Source organism: Hippoglossus stenolepis, chromosome 11, assembly GCF_022539355.2.
Source record: "Hippoglossus stenolepis isolate QCI-W04-F060 chromosome 11, HSTE1.2, whole genome shotgun sequence".
NCBI classification, from domain to species: Eukaryota; Metazoa; Chordata; class Actinopteri; order Pleuronectiformes; family Pleuronectidae; genus Hippoglossus; species Hippoglossus stenolepis.
Window position 1 is genome coordinate 2662152 of NC_061493.1, and position 14540 is coordinate 2676691.

General features: G+C 40.4%; 1 protein-coding gene across 1 annotated transcript in view; it reads left to right on the plus strand.

Annotated features, from left to right (window-relative positions):
• The first annotated feature begins 6177 nt into the window (after positions 1–6177).
• Positions 6178–14540, plus strand: part of LOC118117164 (cadherin-18) — a 147978-nt gene continuing 139615 nt past the window's right edge. The window contains exon 1 of the mRNA XM_035169184.2: positions 6178–6306. The gene's annotated coding sequence lies outside the window, so the exon portion shown is untranslated. The remainder of the gene's footprint in view (positions 6307–14540) is intronic.

Below are 14540 nucleotides of genomic sequence, written 5' to 3' on the forward strand. Positions count from 1 at the left end.
GTCTAGAGGTCCTCCATGGATGGCAGCCCCACCTGGTGATGTGCTGAGCAGACTTCACCACCCTCTGTAGAGCCTTACGGTTCAGGGCGGTGCAACTGCCGTACCAGGCGGCGTTGAGCCTCCGCAGCCTGCGGCGGAAGAAGATCCGCTGCCTGGCCATCTTCCTGATGGAGTCTTTGTGGTGAGTCCAGGTCAGGTCATCACTGATGTGAACCCTGGGGAACCTGAAGCTGCTGACTCGGCAATTGATGGAGAGGGAGGGGGGGCGTGTTCTACTCATTCCTGTAGTCCACGATCAGCTCCTTCGTTTTGCTGACGTTGAGATGGAGGTTGTTGTCCTGGCACCAAGATGTCAGGGCTCTGACCTCCTCTCTGTAGGACATCTCATTGTCGCCGGTGATCAGGCCTATGACCTAGGATGAGTTACAATATATGGAGTGGGTCTGTGAGATTTCTGGGCCACTTAAAGGGATGGCAGGTGTTAACAGATGAGTTTGAAATATGATTATTATTATTATAACCAGATCATTTCTGTGTGTGTGTGTGTGTGAACAAAATAACTGAACAACATTTGCAGATTTCACTTACTTGGTGGGAATATTATTTTAGAGGGTATCTCCAGATGATGAACTTTTGGAGCCAAACAGTCATATATCAAGGTCAAGGCAAAGATAATTAAGGTCCAAAAAACAAATTTTCGATAGTTTAAATTGAACAGGAACAGGAAATAATCTGTATTCTTATGATGTCATATGATAAGTGATGTCATAAAGAATTCAAAAAGTCAGAAAATGGCAACATGCATACTTCAAAGTAATACTTTACTAGACGAATAAACAGTAGAGGTTCATTGCAGCATATCTCCGTACTTTACATCTTCTCATGCTTTTCTGTAGCTGAATAATGTATTGCCATATATTAAAATATGAATAGTGATATTGAGTTAAGTAATTTGCAGTTTATTGATGAAATGGCAAGAAAAAAATCCTTTCATGGATGCCTAAACAGAAAACCCAGCAGGCTCATTCAAAGTTATAACATGAACTCTAGACGGGACATCTCCCCTCATTTGTTAGTTTCTCCCGTCTATCCCCGGAGTAATTTTGTCATTCAGAGGAGCTGGTGTCACCTCTAATAGGCAGAGAAAACAGCAGCTATAGAGACAACATTCCCACCAGGGGAACAGCTGATGATAACACTGGGCTTCTTGGTGACAGTTAAGCTATACAGCCCATAGACACTGAGAAAAACATACACTACATATCACTATTCTTTATGATGTATCCCATTCCCCAGGGGTGGGAAGACTGAGGCTATTGTCTTGCTCAAGTTTCATGATGACTCTTAACGTAGGCTTTCCATGAGTCATTTAGAACATTATTTCATGACTATCAGGAACAATTACAATTAACATAATGTGTGAAAAAGTGAAATTACCCAAATTATTCGTTAATTCCACCCATTCCTCGTCGGTGCCATCATAACCGTAAAATACATTTATCGACGGTCTTTGTTTTATCCTTCACATAGCATCACAGCGACAGACTGCAAGGGCGATGTCCTTATAGAGCAAATTTATGTATGTATATGTATCTATGTAAATGTATTAATTCCTATAAAGATAAGCAAGGGTTTAACATTATGGCATTGGTATTAGAGCCTAAAGAACTTGAAATAATCTTATATGAAAAAAAATGTGGAAGTCTTCACACTAAATCAAAATTTTCTTCTACAATATTAAGGAGTGATGTCAGAAATATCTTGGATCCTCTGTTAGGAATGCATTACCCTCTCTCTTCCCCAGGTGACGGATACAAAAGCCTGACCCACCCCTTCAGAGTTGGAGTTGCTCTGTAGACCCACAGGGCTATTTACCATGTTCTGAGATGGCTATTTGAATGTGAGCCCTTCTCCATGTCCATAGGCTACTTGTGGATTATTTTCCTTAGAAAATGTTTTAATTATTTTCTGCCTATAATTAATGAATATATCATATTCAAATTGAACTAAGAAAAAATTATATTTTCAGTTGATTGACATGTTTATTTCATGGTGAAATTAGGAACAAGCAAACACAATAACATATAAGTTAAATGTCAGAAATGTTTGTAATAGGTTCAGTATTGGAGGATGGAAGTGAGAATAAGCTGGGGAGGGAAGGAGGGAGGGATGCAGAGAAACATGGGGTGGTGTTCTGGATGGCTTGTTCTCACATGATAGAAAGCATCTTCCAATCGGTGCTGCAACTCTTAGCATATGTTTTCCATTTTAAATCCTCCTGAACCTGTGCTCTACATTTTTGCAGTACGCTGCTTATCATTTATTTGTTGACACCTCTGGCTTAGGCAGCACCCAACAACAGTAAGGGTGACTGTCCCTTCCAGACACAGAGCAACTCGCTCTTTGTGCAGTGGTTTCAGGCGAGGCCTTCCCTTGGAAGTAAAACCTCCTCAAACCATACGCAAATACAGGTCTAACGCAAGAACAGCTTGTCACGCCGTTGCAGGTAGGGATGGTGACAGCTGAATGAAATCAAGATGATTGTAATTATGAAACAAATAATTAAATGATATAATGTTCAACATTTGCTTATTAAAGGTAATTAGTCATAACTACAGACTCTTGGAAATGGAGAAAACATTTGCATCATGTCAACGTGTTGTGTCAACGCTGCCTCTTCCTCACGAGCGTGCACCTGCCACCTGAGTGTGGACACGTTAGTCGTGGCGAGCTGTGCCTTGTGCACCTTTCTTTGTGAGGTGCATGGGGAGACTCACCCAGAACTGCCTTTAGACAGATGTGTTAGGGTTCCCAGTGTCATGGTCTGCACCGTGGCCGCCCCTACCTCCTGTGTGTGTATGAATGTATATTTGTATGAATTCTGAATGGTGCAGCATGCGTGGGATGTATGTGTGTGATTGGTATGGCAGTTTTGGGCATGGGCGTGGTTTCTTCCTGCACATCCATGGCACACCTCCAGCTCATCTCCACAAATCATCTATCGCAGTATAAGAACCCTGGTCGTAACTCCACTCGTCGCCAGATTATAAAGTAAGACAATGCGGTACTATCTTCTGTATGGGCTCAATTCTGTTACCTGTCCGTGTGTACTCTCAGCTGCTGAGTTCCCGTATCTCTGCACTGCCTCAGGTGATTAACCTGCCTACCCACCCTCCCTGCCTGTTTTCCTGCCTGGACCACGTCTGCCTGTCACTTCAGACATGGGTGCATTCACTCTGCCCGAATACCTGCTTCCTGTTCTACGTCTATCACCACCAGGGGCGGCTCCTGGCATAGGCGACATAGGCGGTTGCCTAGGGCGCAAAATGCCGAGAGGGCGGCACAAGAGCCTGATTTATCATGACGTGATACGTGCAATGTTAACCAATGCAGTAACGTCACACCATCGTCCTCTAACCACGGGGACACACCGGAGGCAGAAGCGCCACAAAGCGCCTCGAAAAGCTGTGCGCCTCCTTTCCGCGCCCATGTTAATCAATCGGCCAATCAGAAATCTCGCCTAGGGCTCCAACATTGCCAGGGCCGGCACTGATCACCACACTTTGGCTACAGCTGCACCACAGCGCCCTGCCACTCTACATGGCATGCCACGCCATGGCTTTTTTATATTAAAAAGAAGGTTATATATTTAATACTTTTTGTGATGAAATGTAAACAAAAACTCGCAAATATTTCAGGTCAACTGTTGCTGCAGTCCAATAGCAGCTGGATTATTTGTTTATACATGCATTTGTGATACAGGACTTAAAATAAACTCCTATCTTGTCATCCATATTGGACATGAGCGCCACAGATTCCTGCATGGTGGTTGTGAACCCCTGCACTCGATTATGGATTATTGCAATTTATCCCAGAACTTTGAACTTTGTGCTACATGAATGGATTTCTTTATTACCTCCACCAAAGTGTTTTTGTTTTTTTTTCCTTTACTTCCTTTTCCGCATTAATATATATTATTTGACATCAACAATATGAAGAAAATAGCACAAACTCGCAAAATAAGGAGAGACTGACATTACTCTGCATGTTCAATAAATCAACCTACCATGGTGAGATAAAGACGCAGGATGCTTACATGAGTTATCAATAGCAGCACAGGAAATAGTGTCAAACCCACAACAAGACAGATTTAAGTTGCACTGAACATTTTTCTTTTCCACAAATGTATGGAGCTTGAAAATGTATATGTTTGGGTTTAGCTTTCTGATCAGTGTGGTTGACTTTGTTGTGTTCATTAACTGAATGTTGAAACCTAGTTGTTATATGATGTTAATGTGTTTTTGGTACAGGTCAGAGTAACATTGACTTTAGCAATTAACAACCTATCCTTTGTTACATCTAGCAGCCATCTGAATTCGCTACCATGAGGCTACTTCATCGGACAGACAGAAGAATAAAAAACGTCTCAGCTGTTAGCCAGTGTGACACAGGGCAGTTTGATTGTTGATCTTGTGAGTAAAATTGAAGGCTTGGTCAAACAAATTGAGGTGATTCTCATCTGCCCTCCATTTAAAACTAGTCACAGGTGACACCAACTGCCAGCCAGAGTCCAACTCGGATGTACCAGTTAACACCACTACAAATGTTGTACAATGTTCTAATTTATCTAAACTAGCCTCTAGAGATAACTGCAAAAATATCTCATAGAATACATACAAGAGCCCACTAGAATTTTTCTAAAAGGTCCACTAGGATCTTTTAAAGGACCACTAAAACCTCCAAAACCCCCCAGAATCTCCTAGAGGACCCATGGAACCTCCTCAATGGAAACAACATTGCAACATCCCCCTGAAAAGGGGCGGCTTACAATGCACCTGGAAGACCGTAAGCGTCTATGTGAGTATTCAATAAATAATGTTTTCAAATTGTATTCAGTTAATTTCTGTCTAAATAATAATACTTTTGGGTGTGTGGCACCGGCCAAACGAGAGTAAATGTAAGTGCTTAAACTTTTTACAACCATGGGACCTGAGGCTGCTCTTTAATTGGTTGTTGCAGATTTTCCATGGGACACAGCTCTCAGACACTTAGGCAATAGGCATTGATTTACATTTTTTACGTTGAGTTACTTCGGCTGAAAGCTGACTGGCAAAGATATGGTGACTTCACTTGAAACTGCGGGAAAATCCGGTAATTTCTTTACAAAAACACCCCAACAAGAAAAAAAGAGGATATAGGAGCTTAATCGATTTACAGATTCAGCAGCCGGCAAGTGATGAGGAAGGCTTACACCCGGGGCTTCTCCCGCTCTTGTTATGAGAAACTGAGGCTAACTGGATGTGGTGCAGGTAATGCCTTTTATTGCTTCCCCTGTTTGCTGTTTCAAAGTATTGGCAGGGAGGTTCTATGGACAACCACGGGGGTGCGAGACCTATAACATATCCCTGAAAAATCCAAACGGCATGAAAGTTGCCACAGTCATTTAAACAACAAAATGAGGCAAAAAATGTTTCGGCTAGACTCTTAAGACCTCTAGAATCTCCTTAAAGAACACTACATCTTCTTGAAAGACCCTCTACTGAAATCGTCCAATGATCACTTAAGCCTTCTAAAAAACCTAGAGGACCCCTACAGCCTTGACACTAATATGTCCAAAACTACATGTAGAACCTTCTCTATGGCCATTAGAGCCTCTAAAGAACCCCTACCAACTCCCTACCTCTAAATCCTTCTCCGTGACTCCAATCTACTACGACCACAACAAAGAACACCATAACCCCCTAAAGGACCTCTGAAACCTTAGATTTCCACTGAGCATTTAAACCCTCTAAGTGACCTTAAGACTCTCGCACTTACATCTGCTACTAAAACATTCTGTGACCACTAGAACCTCAATATAACGATCGACAGGGCCTTCTTTAGATTCAATTCAATTCAGCCTCAATCCAGGTTTTTTCCTTGAATGTGTCTCTCTCTTTTTTTCTTTCGATATATATATACAGTATATATATATATGTGTGTGTGTGTGTGTGTGTACTGTATGTAGAAGAGAGAGGAGATTCAACCAAAGAGCTGAGAGAGAGAGAGAGAGAGAGAGAGAGAGAGAGAGAGAGAGAGAGAGAGAGAGAGAGAGAGGTGGGGCAGAGGCGGTCTTTTATTCTCCTCAGTGCTACAGCCACACACAGCGAGAAAAAGAGAGAGAGGGAGAGAGCCAGTGGGAGTGGGGGATACACACTTCCTTGTCCTCAGTGTTGGGCAGATGTAGAGAGAGCAAGCAGCACCGAGAGACAGATGAGAGTGAAGCAGCAGGGCGAGTGGGAGCCTGAACACATCTGTCTGCACAAGGTAAAGAGCATCACTCCATTCAACACATACCTCTCTTTCTCTCCTCTCGTTTCTTTCTTTCTTCCTCCACATCTCTATCTTCCTTTGAATCCTGCTTCACTGCAGAGAAATGTTGTGGAAACTGCTGCAGATGTTGTTGTGTGTGTGTGAATGAAAAAGTGTTGGAAGAGCTCCCTACTTGTGTGTGTGTGTCAGAGAGAGAGAGACAGCTCGTCCATTGTGTGTGTATTATTTAGGAACATTTGTACGTGTGTTGGTGAATAAAAGACACTGCATCTGAGGAGGTGCTGGTTTTTGCCATAGAGAATAATCTTTGTCTTGTGCACTTGCGCTCGCTGTTTACACACATGCACACACACTTTTCTGTAGCCCCGTCAGCCAGTGTTATCGGTAGTGTTGTACACTGGGCAGTGCAGAGCTTAAAGGAAATCATTTGCACAGCCGACTGTGATCGATGTCTTGCAGTCCTGCTTGCAGACCAGGCAGCTGGGGCACCGTAGATTTTTGAAAGCACCCAACCTTATCTGTGGATTTGTCGAAGCCAATGAGACTGTGATATTTTTAAGCTCTGCTGACAAAAAGCTGAGACTTTTCTCAGTCACGCAAATGAGCGAAACATGTAAATCCCTCGGTGGATCAAGCTTCGGCTCTTATGTTAATGCAGCCAGTGAAAAGTTTTCAATGAGTAGAGCAGGAATGCTCTGGTTAATGTGCTGATCTCTGTTTGCTCTTTCATTTTTGGATCCATCTTTAGCTCATGACTGGTGATTTTTTTGTCATTTTAATAGAGATAAAAGATACAGCATGTGTGTTATCTCTACTTTTACTAATATTATTACTATTATCTGTGTGTCACATTTGATTCCCAACTGAATTTTAAAACACACGTCAATGAGATTAAATCCTGCTACTTCCACCTACAAAATATATCTCAAATTAAATCAGTTGTATCTCTCCCTGACTTAGAAAAGCTCTTACATGCCTTTGTCTTTTCCCGTCTGGACTATTGCAATTGATTTTAAGATTCTTTTAATAACTTTCAAAGCTCAACATGGGCTGGTCCCTACTTAAATTTTGCAGCCCTTGACTCCCTACAATCCTAGTCGCTACCTGAGATCGGCCAGCCTGTCCTTGTTAGCTGTCCCTAGGTCAAGGCTGGCTACTCAGGGGGACCAGGCTTTCTCTGTCAGGGCCCGAGGCTCTGGAACTCCCTGCCTGACGAGATCAGGCTCGCCCACTCACTACCTGTCTTTAAATCACTGCTCAAAACATATTTTTAGAGGGAAAACATTTTTCTTTCCTTTCCTTTTCATCTTACTTTCACTTGCAACTATATTTTATGTAGTTTCTTAAATGGTACAGCTTTTAACTTTAGTTTAAAAAGGCATATAGGTAATGATCTATATAGGTAAGCCACAAGACTACTGCCATACAAGCCAGTCAGATTTACCTTCAGCCTCAGCATTATTTATTTTATTATTTTACCATGTATTTTGTGAAGCACTTTGTAACCTTGTTTAGATAAGTGCTATATAAATTGAGTTAATATTATCATTATTATCACTGTATGTGTTTTGTAGCAGTTGGGATAGTTTGAGTTTCTCTAGGTGGCATTGCTTTTTTGCTGCTTGAAAAAAAAAAAATATTTATTTCGTTACAAAGAACATAGGTATAAAAAGATATAAACAAAGCAATGTTAGAACAACACAGCCCAACGGAAGACAGAGAAATGCATTACATGTAACATTAATATTACAGTTTTTGCCCCATGTGAAATATTTTGTTGGTTGTCCTAACAAGTTATTCTTCATAACAACACAGTTATATGTGTTAAATACATCTGTCTATATATCCATACTCGTCTTATTTCTCCACCACATTCAAACCGTAATTAGTGTTAATTTGCCCTAATTTACTTCTACAAAGTAAATATTAAATATTCCCTGTATTGACTTTGAATTAGTAAAAAAAATAAAGTATTCTGGCTTTACGTCTTACTTGCTGGTTGACATTATTTGGCTCAATTTGTTTTGACAAATATTGGATGGGTGCCTGTGAAGTTACAGAGATCCAGACCTCTCCAAGCAGCAGGTCGAGGTTTTCATTTATGAAATATCTGAACATCTACTGGATGGATCTGAAAATAATAACCCTGATACTACATTTATGGGCCCAGGGGGATGAATCCCAATTACTCCAATGTTCTTCTGACTGTTCCTTCAGCACCGCCATTTGTAGTTTTGTGAGGTGTTTCAGCTATTTAATGGTTTGTCTTGAAACTTGGCACATGCTTGTGTCTCCCTCTGGATTATTGGTAGTAACTTTGATAATCAAATACAATCCATTTCTCCAATGCCAAGTACCTGCAACATGAAAGTCACTAACATGCTAAACTATGATGTTATCAACCTAGAATTTGCATTTAGTTTAAAGCACTGCTATTTCAATTTACAGCTTCACAGAGCCTCATCGTTTATAATTGCTTCTTTTGTGAGGATTGAATGTATGTATAAGAAAGTTATTTTCTGACTGTGATCTTGGTCTCCACAGGTATTGAGTTGGATAAATGACTTAATGCCTCATTTAGTTACATAAACAAGATGTAACACATGAGTCATATTATTTTCAAATCCTATTTCATCTAACTTCATTCAAAGTTTACTTTAGAAGACCTGTGTGATTTAATCTACATGAATCCAGTCAGTCAGACTGATCATTTCATATTCCCAGCCCTTCTCCCAGGATTGCCTAAATAAGTACATTTGTGACACATTGTGTAGTTGTATTATAGAGCAGTGGTCACCAACCTCTTCAAGCCCAAGATCACTTAATTCCAAACATAAGCCCAGATCTACCACCCTGATATCTTCCAAAAAGCCCACTTAAGAGGGTCATATTTATTATTTTTACAATTCCTGTTAAAGGCTGAATGTACGAGCATTTAAATAAACGCAAAGACATGGAGTTATGCAACTATATCTATTCAATAAAATAATATGAATTCATATTTTTCAGCATCTGTTCAATGCACAATATTTAGCTTCTTAGTTCAACAATATGTTCTGCAGAGGAGCTGCTACTGCGGCAAAGTGTTTTCAAATTGGGTTTGCCTTGAAAATGGCCATAAATATGACTATTTCCTTGTATAAACGTAGTCCCTCAAATAAATACCAGCACTATACAGTATGAAGCCGTGCATCTTCCGCTCCTGTAAATTTCACAATAAAACCGCTTTTTTCAAAATAGAAGTCCAAATTGAAAGTGAAGGTTTTCGAGATTGACCAGTTGATAGACAGGTTGGTGACCTCTAGTATAGAGTCTACAATTATGTATTATTTCAATGCCCATACCCCTGAAGCATAATTCATTACTGGTGAGAGGCAAGCACTATACAGTTGATTATATTTTTAATATCTACAATCTTTTCATATCTTTGATCTCTGTCAGTTAGGGCAATAATAGCCCATAACACCATCATAAGTCATATATTCATCAGAGAAAAATCCAGGTATTTATGAGAATTGGCACAAACTGACCCCAAGGCCACCAGGGAATGTCCCGTTACTTCTGATGTCCTGTTTGTTTGTGAAAGCATTTAAATGTGGATTTACCTTTGTCAGATCTACTTCTAATGGTAGTTGATATCATTTGTATATGATCAGTACAATAGTGTCTTTTCTTTCCAAAGTCATGCTCCTTAGAGTATGGTAAATATTGGATGTGTGCCATGCTAATGAAATTACGCCAAAGAATGTCTTAAACTTCTTTTAGACATGCACTGAAATCTGGATAATCTCTGGACATACTTGTGGGAACGCAAATGTCCAGGTGAGAGGTACCAGACTTTTTCCAGAGTTTCTATGGGCGGCTGTGGCTGAGGGGTAGAGCGGTCGTCCTCCAACCTGAAGGTCGGCAGTTCGGTCCCCAGTCTTCCCCATCTGCATGCTGAAGTGTCCTTGGGCAAGATGCTGAACCCTGAATTGCCCCTCATAGAACAACAAAGTGCTGCTAATAGATGCACTGTATGAATGTGTGTGTGAATGGGTGAATGTAAAAACTGTACTGTAAAGAGCTTTGAGTGGTCATCAAGACAAGAAAAGCGCTATATAAATACAAAACCATTTACCCCCAGAAAATGCCAATATCTCACTAATATCTCTATCTATCAAATATGTCAGGATGAAAAAGTGCGGTACACGTAGAAGACACCAACACAAATGTCAATGGAGCTCTTGGTATAAGGGCTGAAGCAGATGTCAATGCGCTGTAAACAAAAACGTGATGACTGCAGCGTAATAAATACATTCATCCTGCCTCCTGTTTCTCCACACCTCACCTGAACATTCCAGAGATTTGTATATTGTGTGCATTTGTGAATGTGTTTGACCGGAGAATCTCCTGCTGCATTGTTCATGTGTGAAAGGAACTTCTCTGAGAAAGTCTTGACTCAATTATGTGGACATTGCCTGGAGGTCATGTTTTGGAAAAAGGCTTTAAAGAGACAGACCTTTAAAAAATGGTGACATTTTAAAGTCTCTAGTTCCAAATTCCTTTATCATTTTTGCTTTGTCGACAGCCCTTTCAATTCCTCCTATATTTATATTGTCCTTTATTTGTGCTATAGCCTGGTAAAGTTGTCACAGTCTTTAATTCATTTAGTCACACAAAGTTCATTAAAGGTGCCACGATAATCAGGAGGAATGTGAGGTTTAGAAAATAAATCCTTTTTTTTTTTACCAGGTTTTGCGTCTTATTTTCAGTAATGCCATAATCCAATGCAATTCAGACAGGGATTTTCATTCATGTCTTAGAACTCAGTTTATTTATATTGTTACAGAATTATTGTGGGTTGTGACTTTGTAATGGATCCAGCTTTAATAATTGCACTCCCGTGGAAGTGCCGTCTATGGAGCCATAAACACTTGTTAGAAATGAATTGAGTTTGCTTTAATTTCTCCCTTAATTACCCTCTGGTCAATGGGTCCTCACATTTTAGGAATTCCCCTTCTGCCTCCCTCTTATCTTTATAGAGTTTATTGTGCAATCCGATATGGGTTACTCATACTCATTTTCTGTTATGGCCCCATCAGAATGCGGAGGAAGGCTCACGTTCATTTCTTTCCACATTATTTCACAGAATGATAATAAAAAAAACTCAGCGTTCTAATTTGACCTACTTGTGAATTCAACAACACATGTTAGAATTAAATAAGTTGTCTGAAAATATTCTGGGTCTTCACCTCAAAGTCAAGAGCCCAGATAGTCACACAGAATGATATTATTCAATCATCAGTTTGATGGTACACTAAAGTAAGCATGGTTTAGTCTTCCAATCATGTTTACAACATATTACAGAATGCTTGCCCTTTAATGTAATTTGTAAGGCATACTATTGAGTCAGTCTGATGAATGAAGGCTCATGTTATTTTGCACAGCTTGGTTGTTACTCATGTCAGAGTAACAACCAGTCAGCAAGACCAAAATAACTGTGAATTTACAGTTCCAAAGAACTCCATTCACACCTTGTATTAAAATGTGTCTTGAGTTATCAGATTGCAATCACATTGAGATTGCCAACATGAAAGAACGGGTGTAAGAGCATTCCCAAGATACAACGAAGACAGCCCTGATCGGCTCTGGATGTGGTCAGTGATGCTCTGTGACCAAATGGAACACAAAGAGAACGATGGCAATGTCAATCCACGTACAGCATTTTAATGGATGGGAATAAATAAGGTTTCAAATAGGTGCTAGGCAGCTAGCAGTCGTTAGCGAGTAACCTGAACCAGTTCTCCGACCTTTGTTATGGTCATGGTGAAGACAAGATCATTGTCAAAGATGGCTTCGACCTCAGCTTTTAAAAAGCATGGAAACACAATAACACATAGCTTGCAACTTCCTCTTTTCTTTTGTTGTTGTTAGTTTTTTTGACTTGCACATTTAAGAGGAGGATGTGATGATTCGACAGTTGAATCTCATTGTGAACACCACAGACACAGATTAATCGGGCTAAAGTCAAAGCTGGATCTGAGACACATTGTAATTCCAGGTGTAAATAGTGTTTTCATTTTGTTGCATGCCAAACTTGTCCTCTTAAAATAGAATTAGCACCATATGAGGTGGTTTTTACCCTCTCTATTTTACCAAAGCATGGAGTGGGTTAAAAAAAAAGATAAATCTGCAGTGCTGTATAAGCTTGCATGCACACCAGAATGTTGCAGTGAAAAAAATTTAAATAAAAAAACTGTTAAAAGTGTAAATTCAGACTCAAGTTTTGGCTGAAGTGTCCCTCCATGGAAATTCTAAAAATGCCTTTAGAGCATTAAGACACACAGTTTTGTACTAAACTAGTTTACACAAACTACTCATTAATGTCACCATGTTCCAGAGACAGATGACACTGATTGGCTGTTCTAGTAGTTTTGTATATATTTGGTCATAAACCAAAGTGATGGACAGATTTTGACCCGGTGGGTGGCACTACATGGAAAGTCAAGGGATCACCAAAAGATCATTCTGACCAGCATCAGTGTTACTGTGTTTCAACTCAGCACGGACCAGTCCCACACAGTTCAATTCACTTAGGTTGTCTTTTGCTGTTACTCACACGCACATGCTTCTTTAACACACTCCACTGGCTCTTCCACTCCTCCGCTCCCTCTGGAGGGCTTAAAGTCCAGCTTCTTCAACAACGCAAACTCAAATATATATTCCCAAGAGGTGGGCAGCCGCTCTACCCCGGCTCCGTAGTGTTTGTTTTTGTGAGTGCTTGCGCGTGCGTATGTGTGTGTTTGTGTGTCATTGTCCAGGTCCAGCACCAGCATGCTACTGCCTCACAATAGAGTCAAAGCCTGTACGCATTAATGACTAAAGCACAGCATTAGGAATGTTTACCAAAAGCCCGATAGAATTTTTAACACATTTGCCGTGAACACTGTCAAATCTTGTGTCTACACATAGCTAAATCAAATGTTTTGATTTCACATCATGCTTTCATCGCTTAAGTAGAATTTACATAAAAAAAATATGACATATCCAATACACACTGTATGAAAGCCCATATTAATGAAATATAAGTTTTCCTAAATCCATTGATACCAATGAAAATTTTGAGATACAGTGATTTCTGTATACACACATACGTACATATTTATTAGCCACAATTAGTTAAAAAATAACAGTTTTGTGTCATCACATATAAAATAAACTTTAATCATTAAAAAGGTCTAACATGTTCACATGCCTCAGGAGTCCGGATGCTAAAGATCAAAAGGTTCCGTGAATGTATCGGTGGAGAACCTTCTCCTCCCGTTCACTTCCAATGGATTAAAAGCCAGTTTTTGCCATTCACACATTCACACACACATTGCTATAGTACATGTATATGCTATGTATATTAGAGGCAGCTTTGGGTTCAGTAACCAGCCCAGGAATGGAGCTGCCTGGGATTGAACCACCGACCGTGGGCGACCTGCTCTACCTCCTGAACCATAGCTTTCCAGACATTCCTGTGCTGAGCATGTCTCCTTGAGCAAGGAAGTGAACGCCTAACTGCTCCTGATGCTGTCTCCTTTGAGTGTGGATCTGTGTAAGAATGGATGAATAAGACATAGCTGAGGCACTTTGAGGGTTGAGAGTTTTAGGATTCAGGTTAGAAGTAAATGGTAAACGTGCCTCATAAAACCATTCTAATCTGATGGCAGCTCAGACAGCTGTTCACAGCTGTGAGGATCCTCACATTCCCCAAATGTCCTCTCTTTCCCTCTTGTCCTCACTCCAAAGGTCCAAGGCTTTGTTAAGACAGCAGGTTTCTCAAATCAGATCTTTAGGGACAGACTGTCCACACTGCTATTTGCAAGTGATCACATCAGATTTTTCTTTAGGCATCACCAGCCTGTCTGCATGTGTTACTGTATTAGCGACATAGGCGTCAGCAACTTCGTAGCTACTGCCACTCTGGGTTTGGTGCAGTTGTTGTGTGTTGCACAGTGAGAGACCTCAGATATTTGAGCAGCCAGTGTCTGAACTGAGATGCATCTGTGGAGATCTGATTAAAATGAAATTTAAAAGCTTTGGACTGTGGAGACATCTCATGTGGATTTTTGCTGTTCAGATTTTCTAAAACTGATCTGATCACACACACACACACACACACGCACAATTATTATACATACACTGTACAATAAGCAGCTTATATTGTTACTGCATTTGAAATGTTCTGAATACTCTTTTTG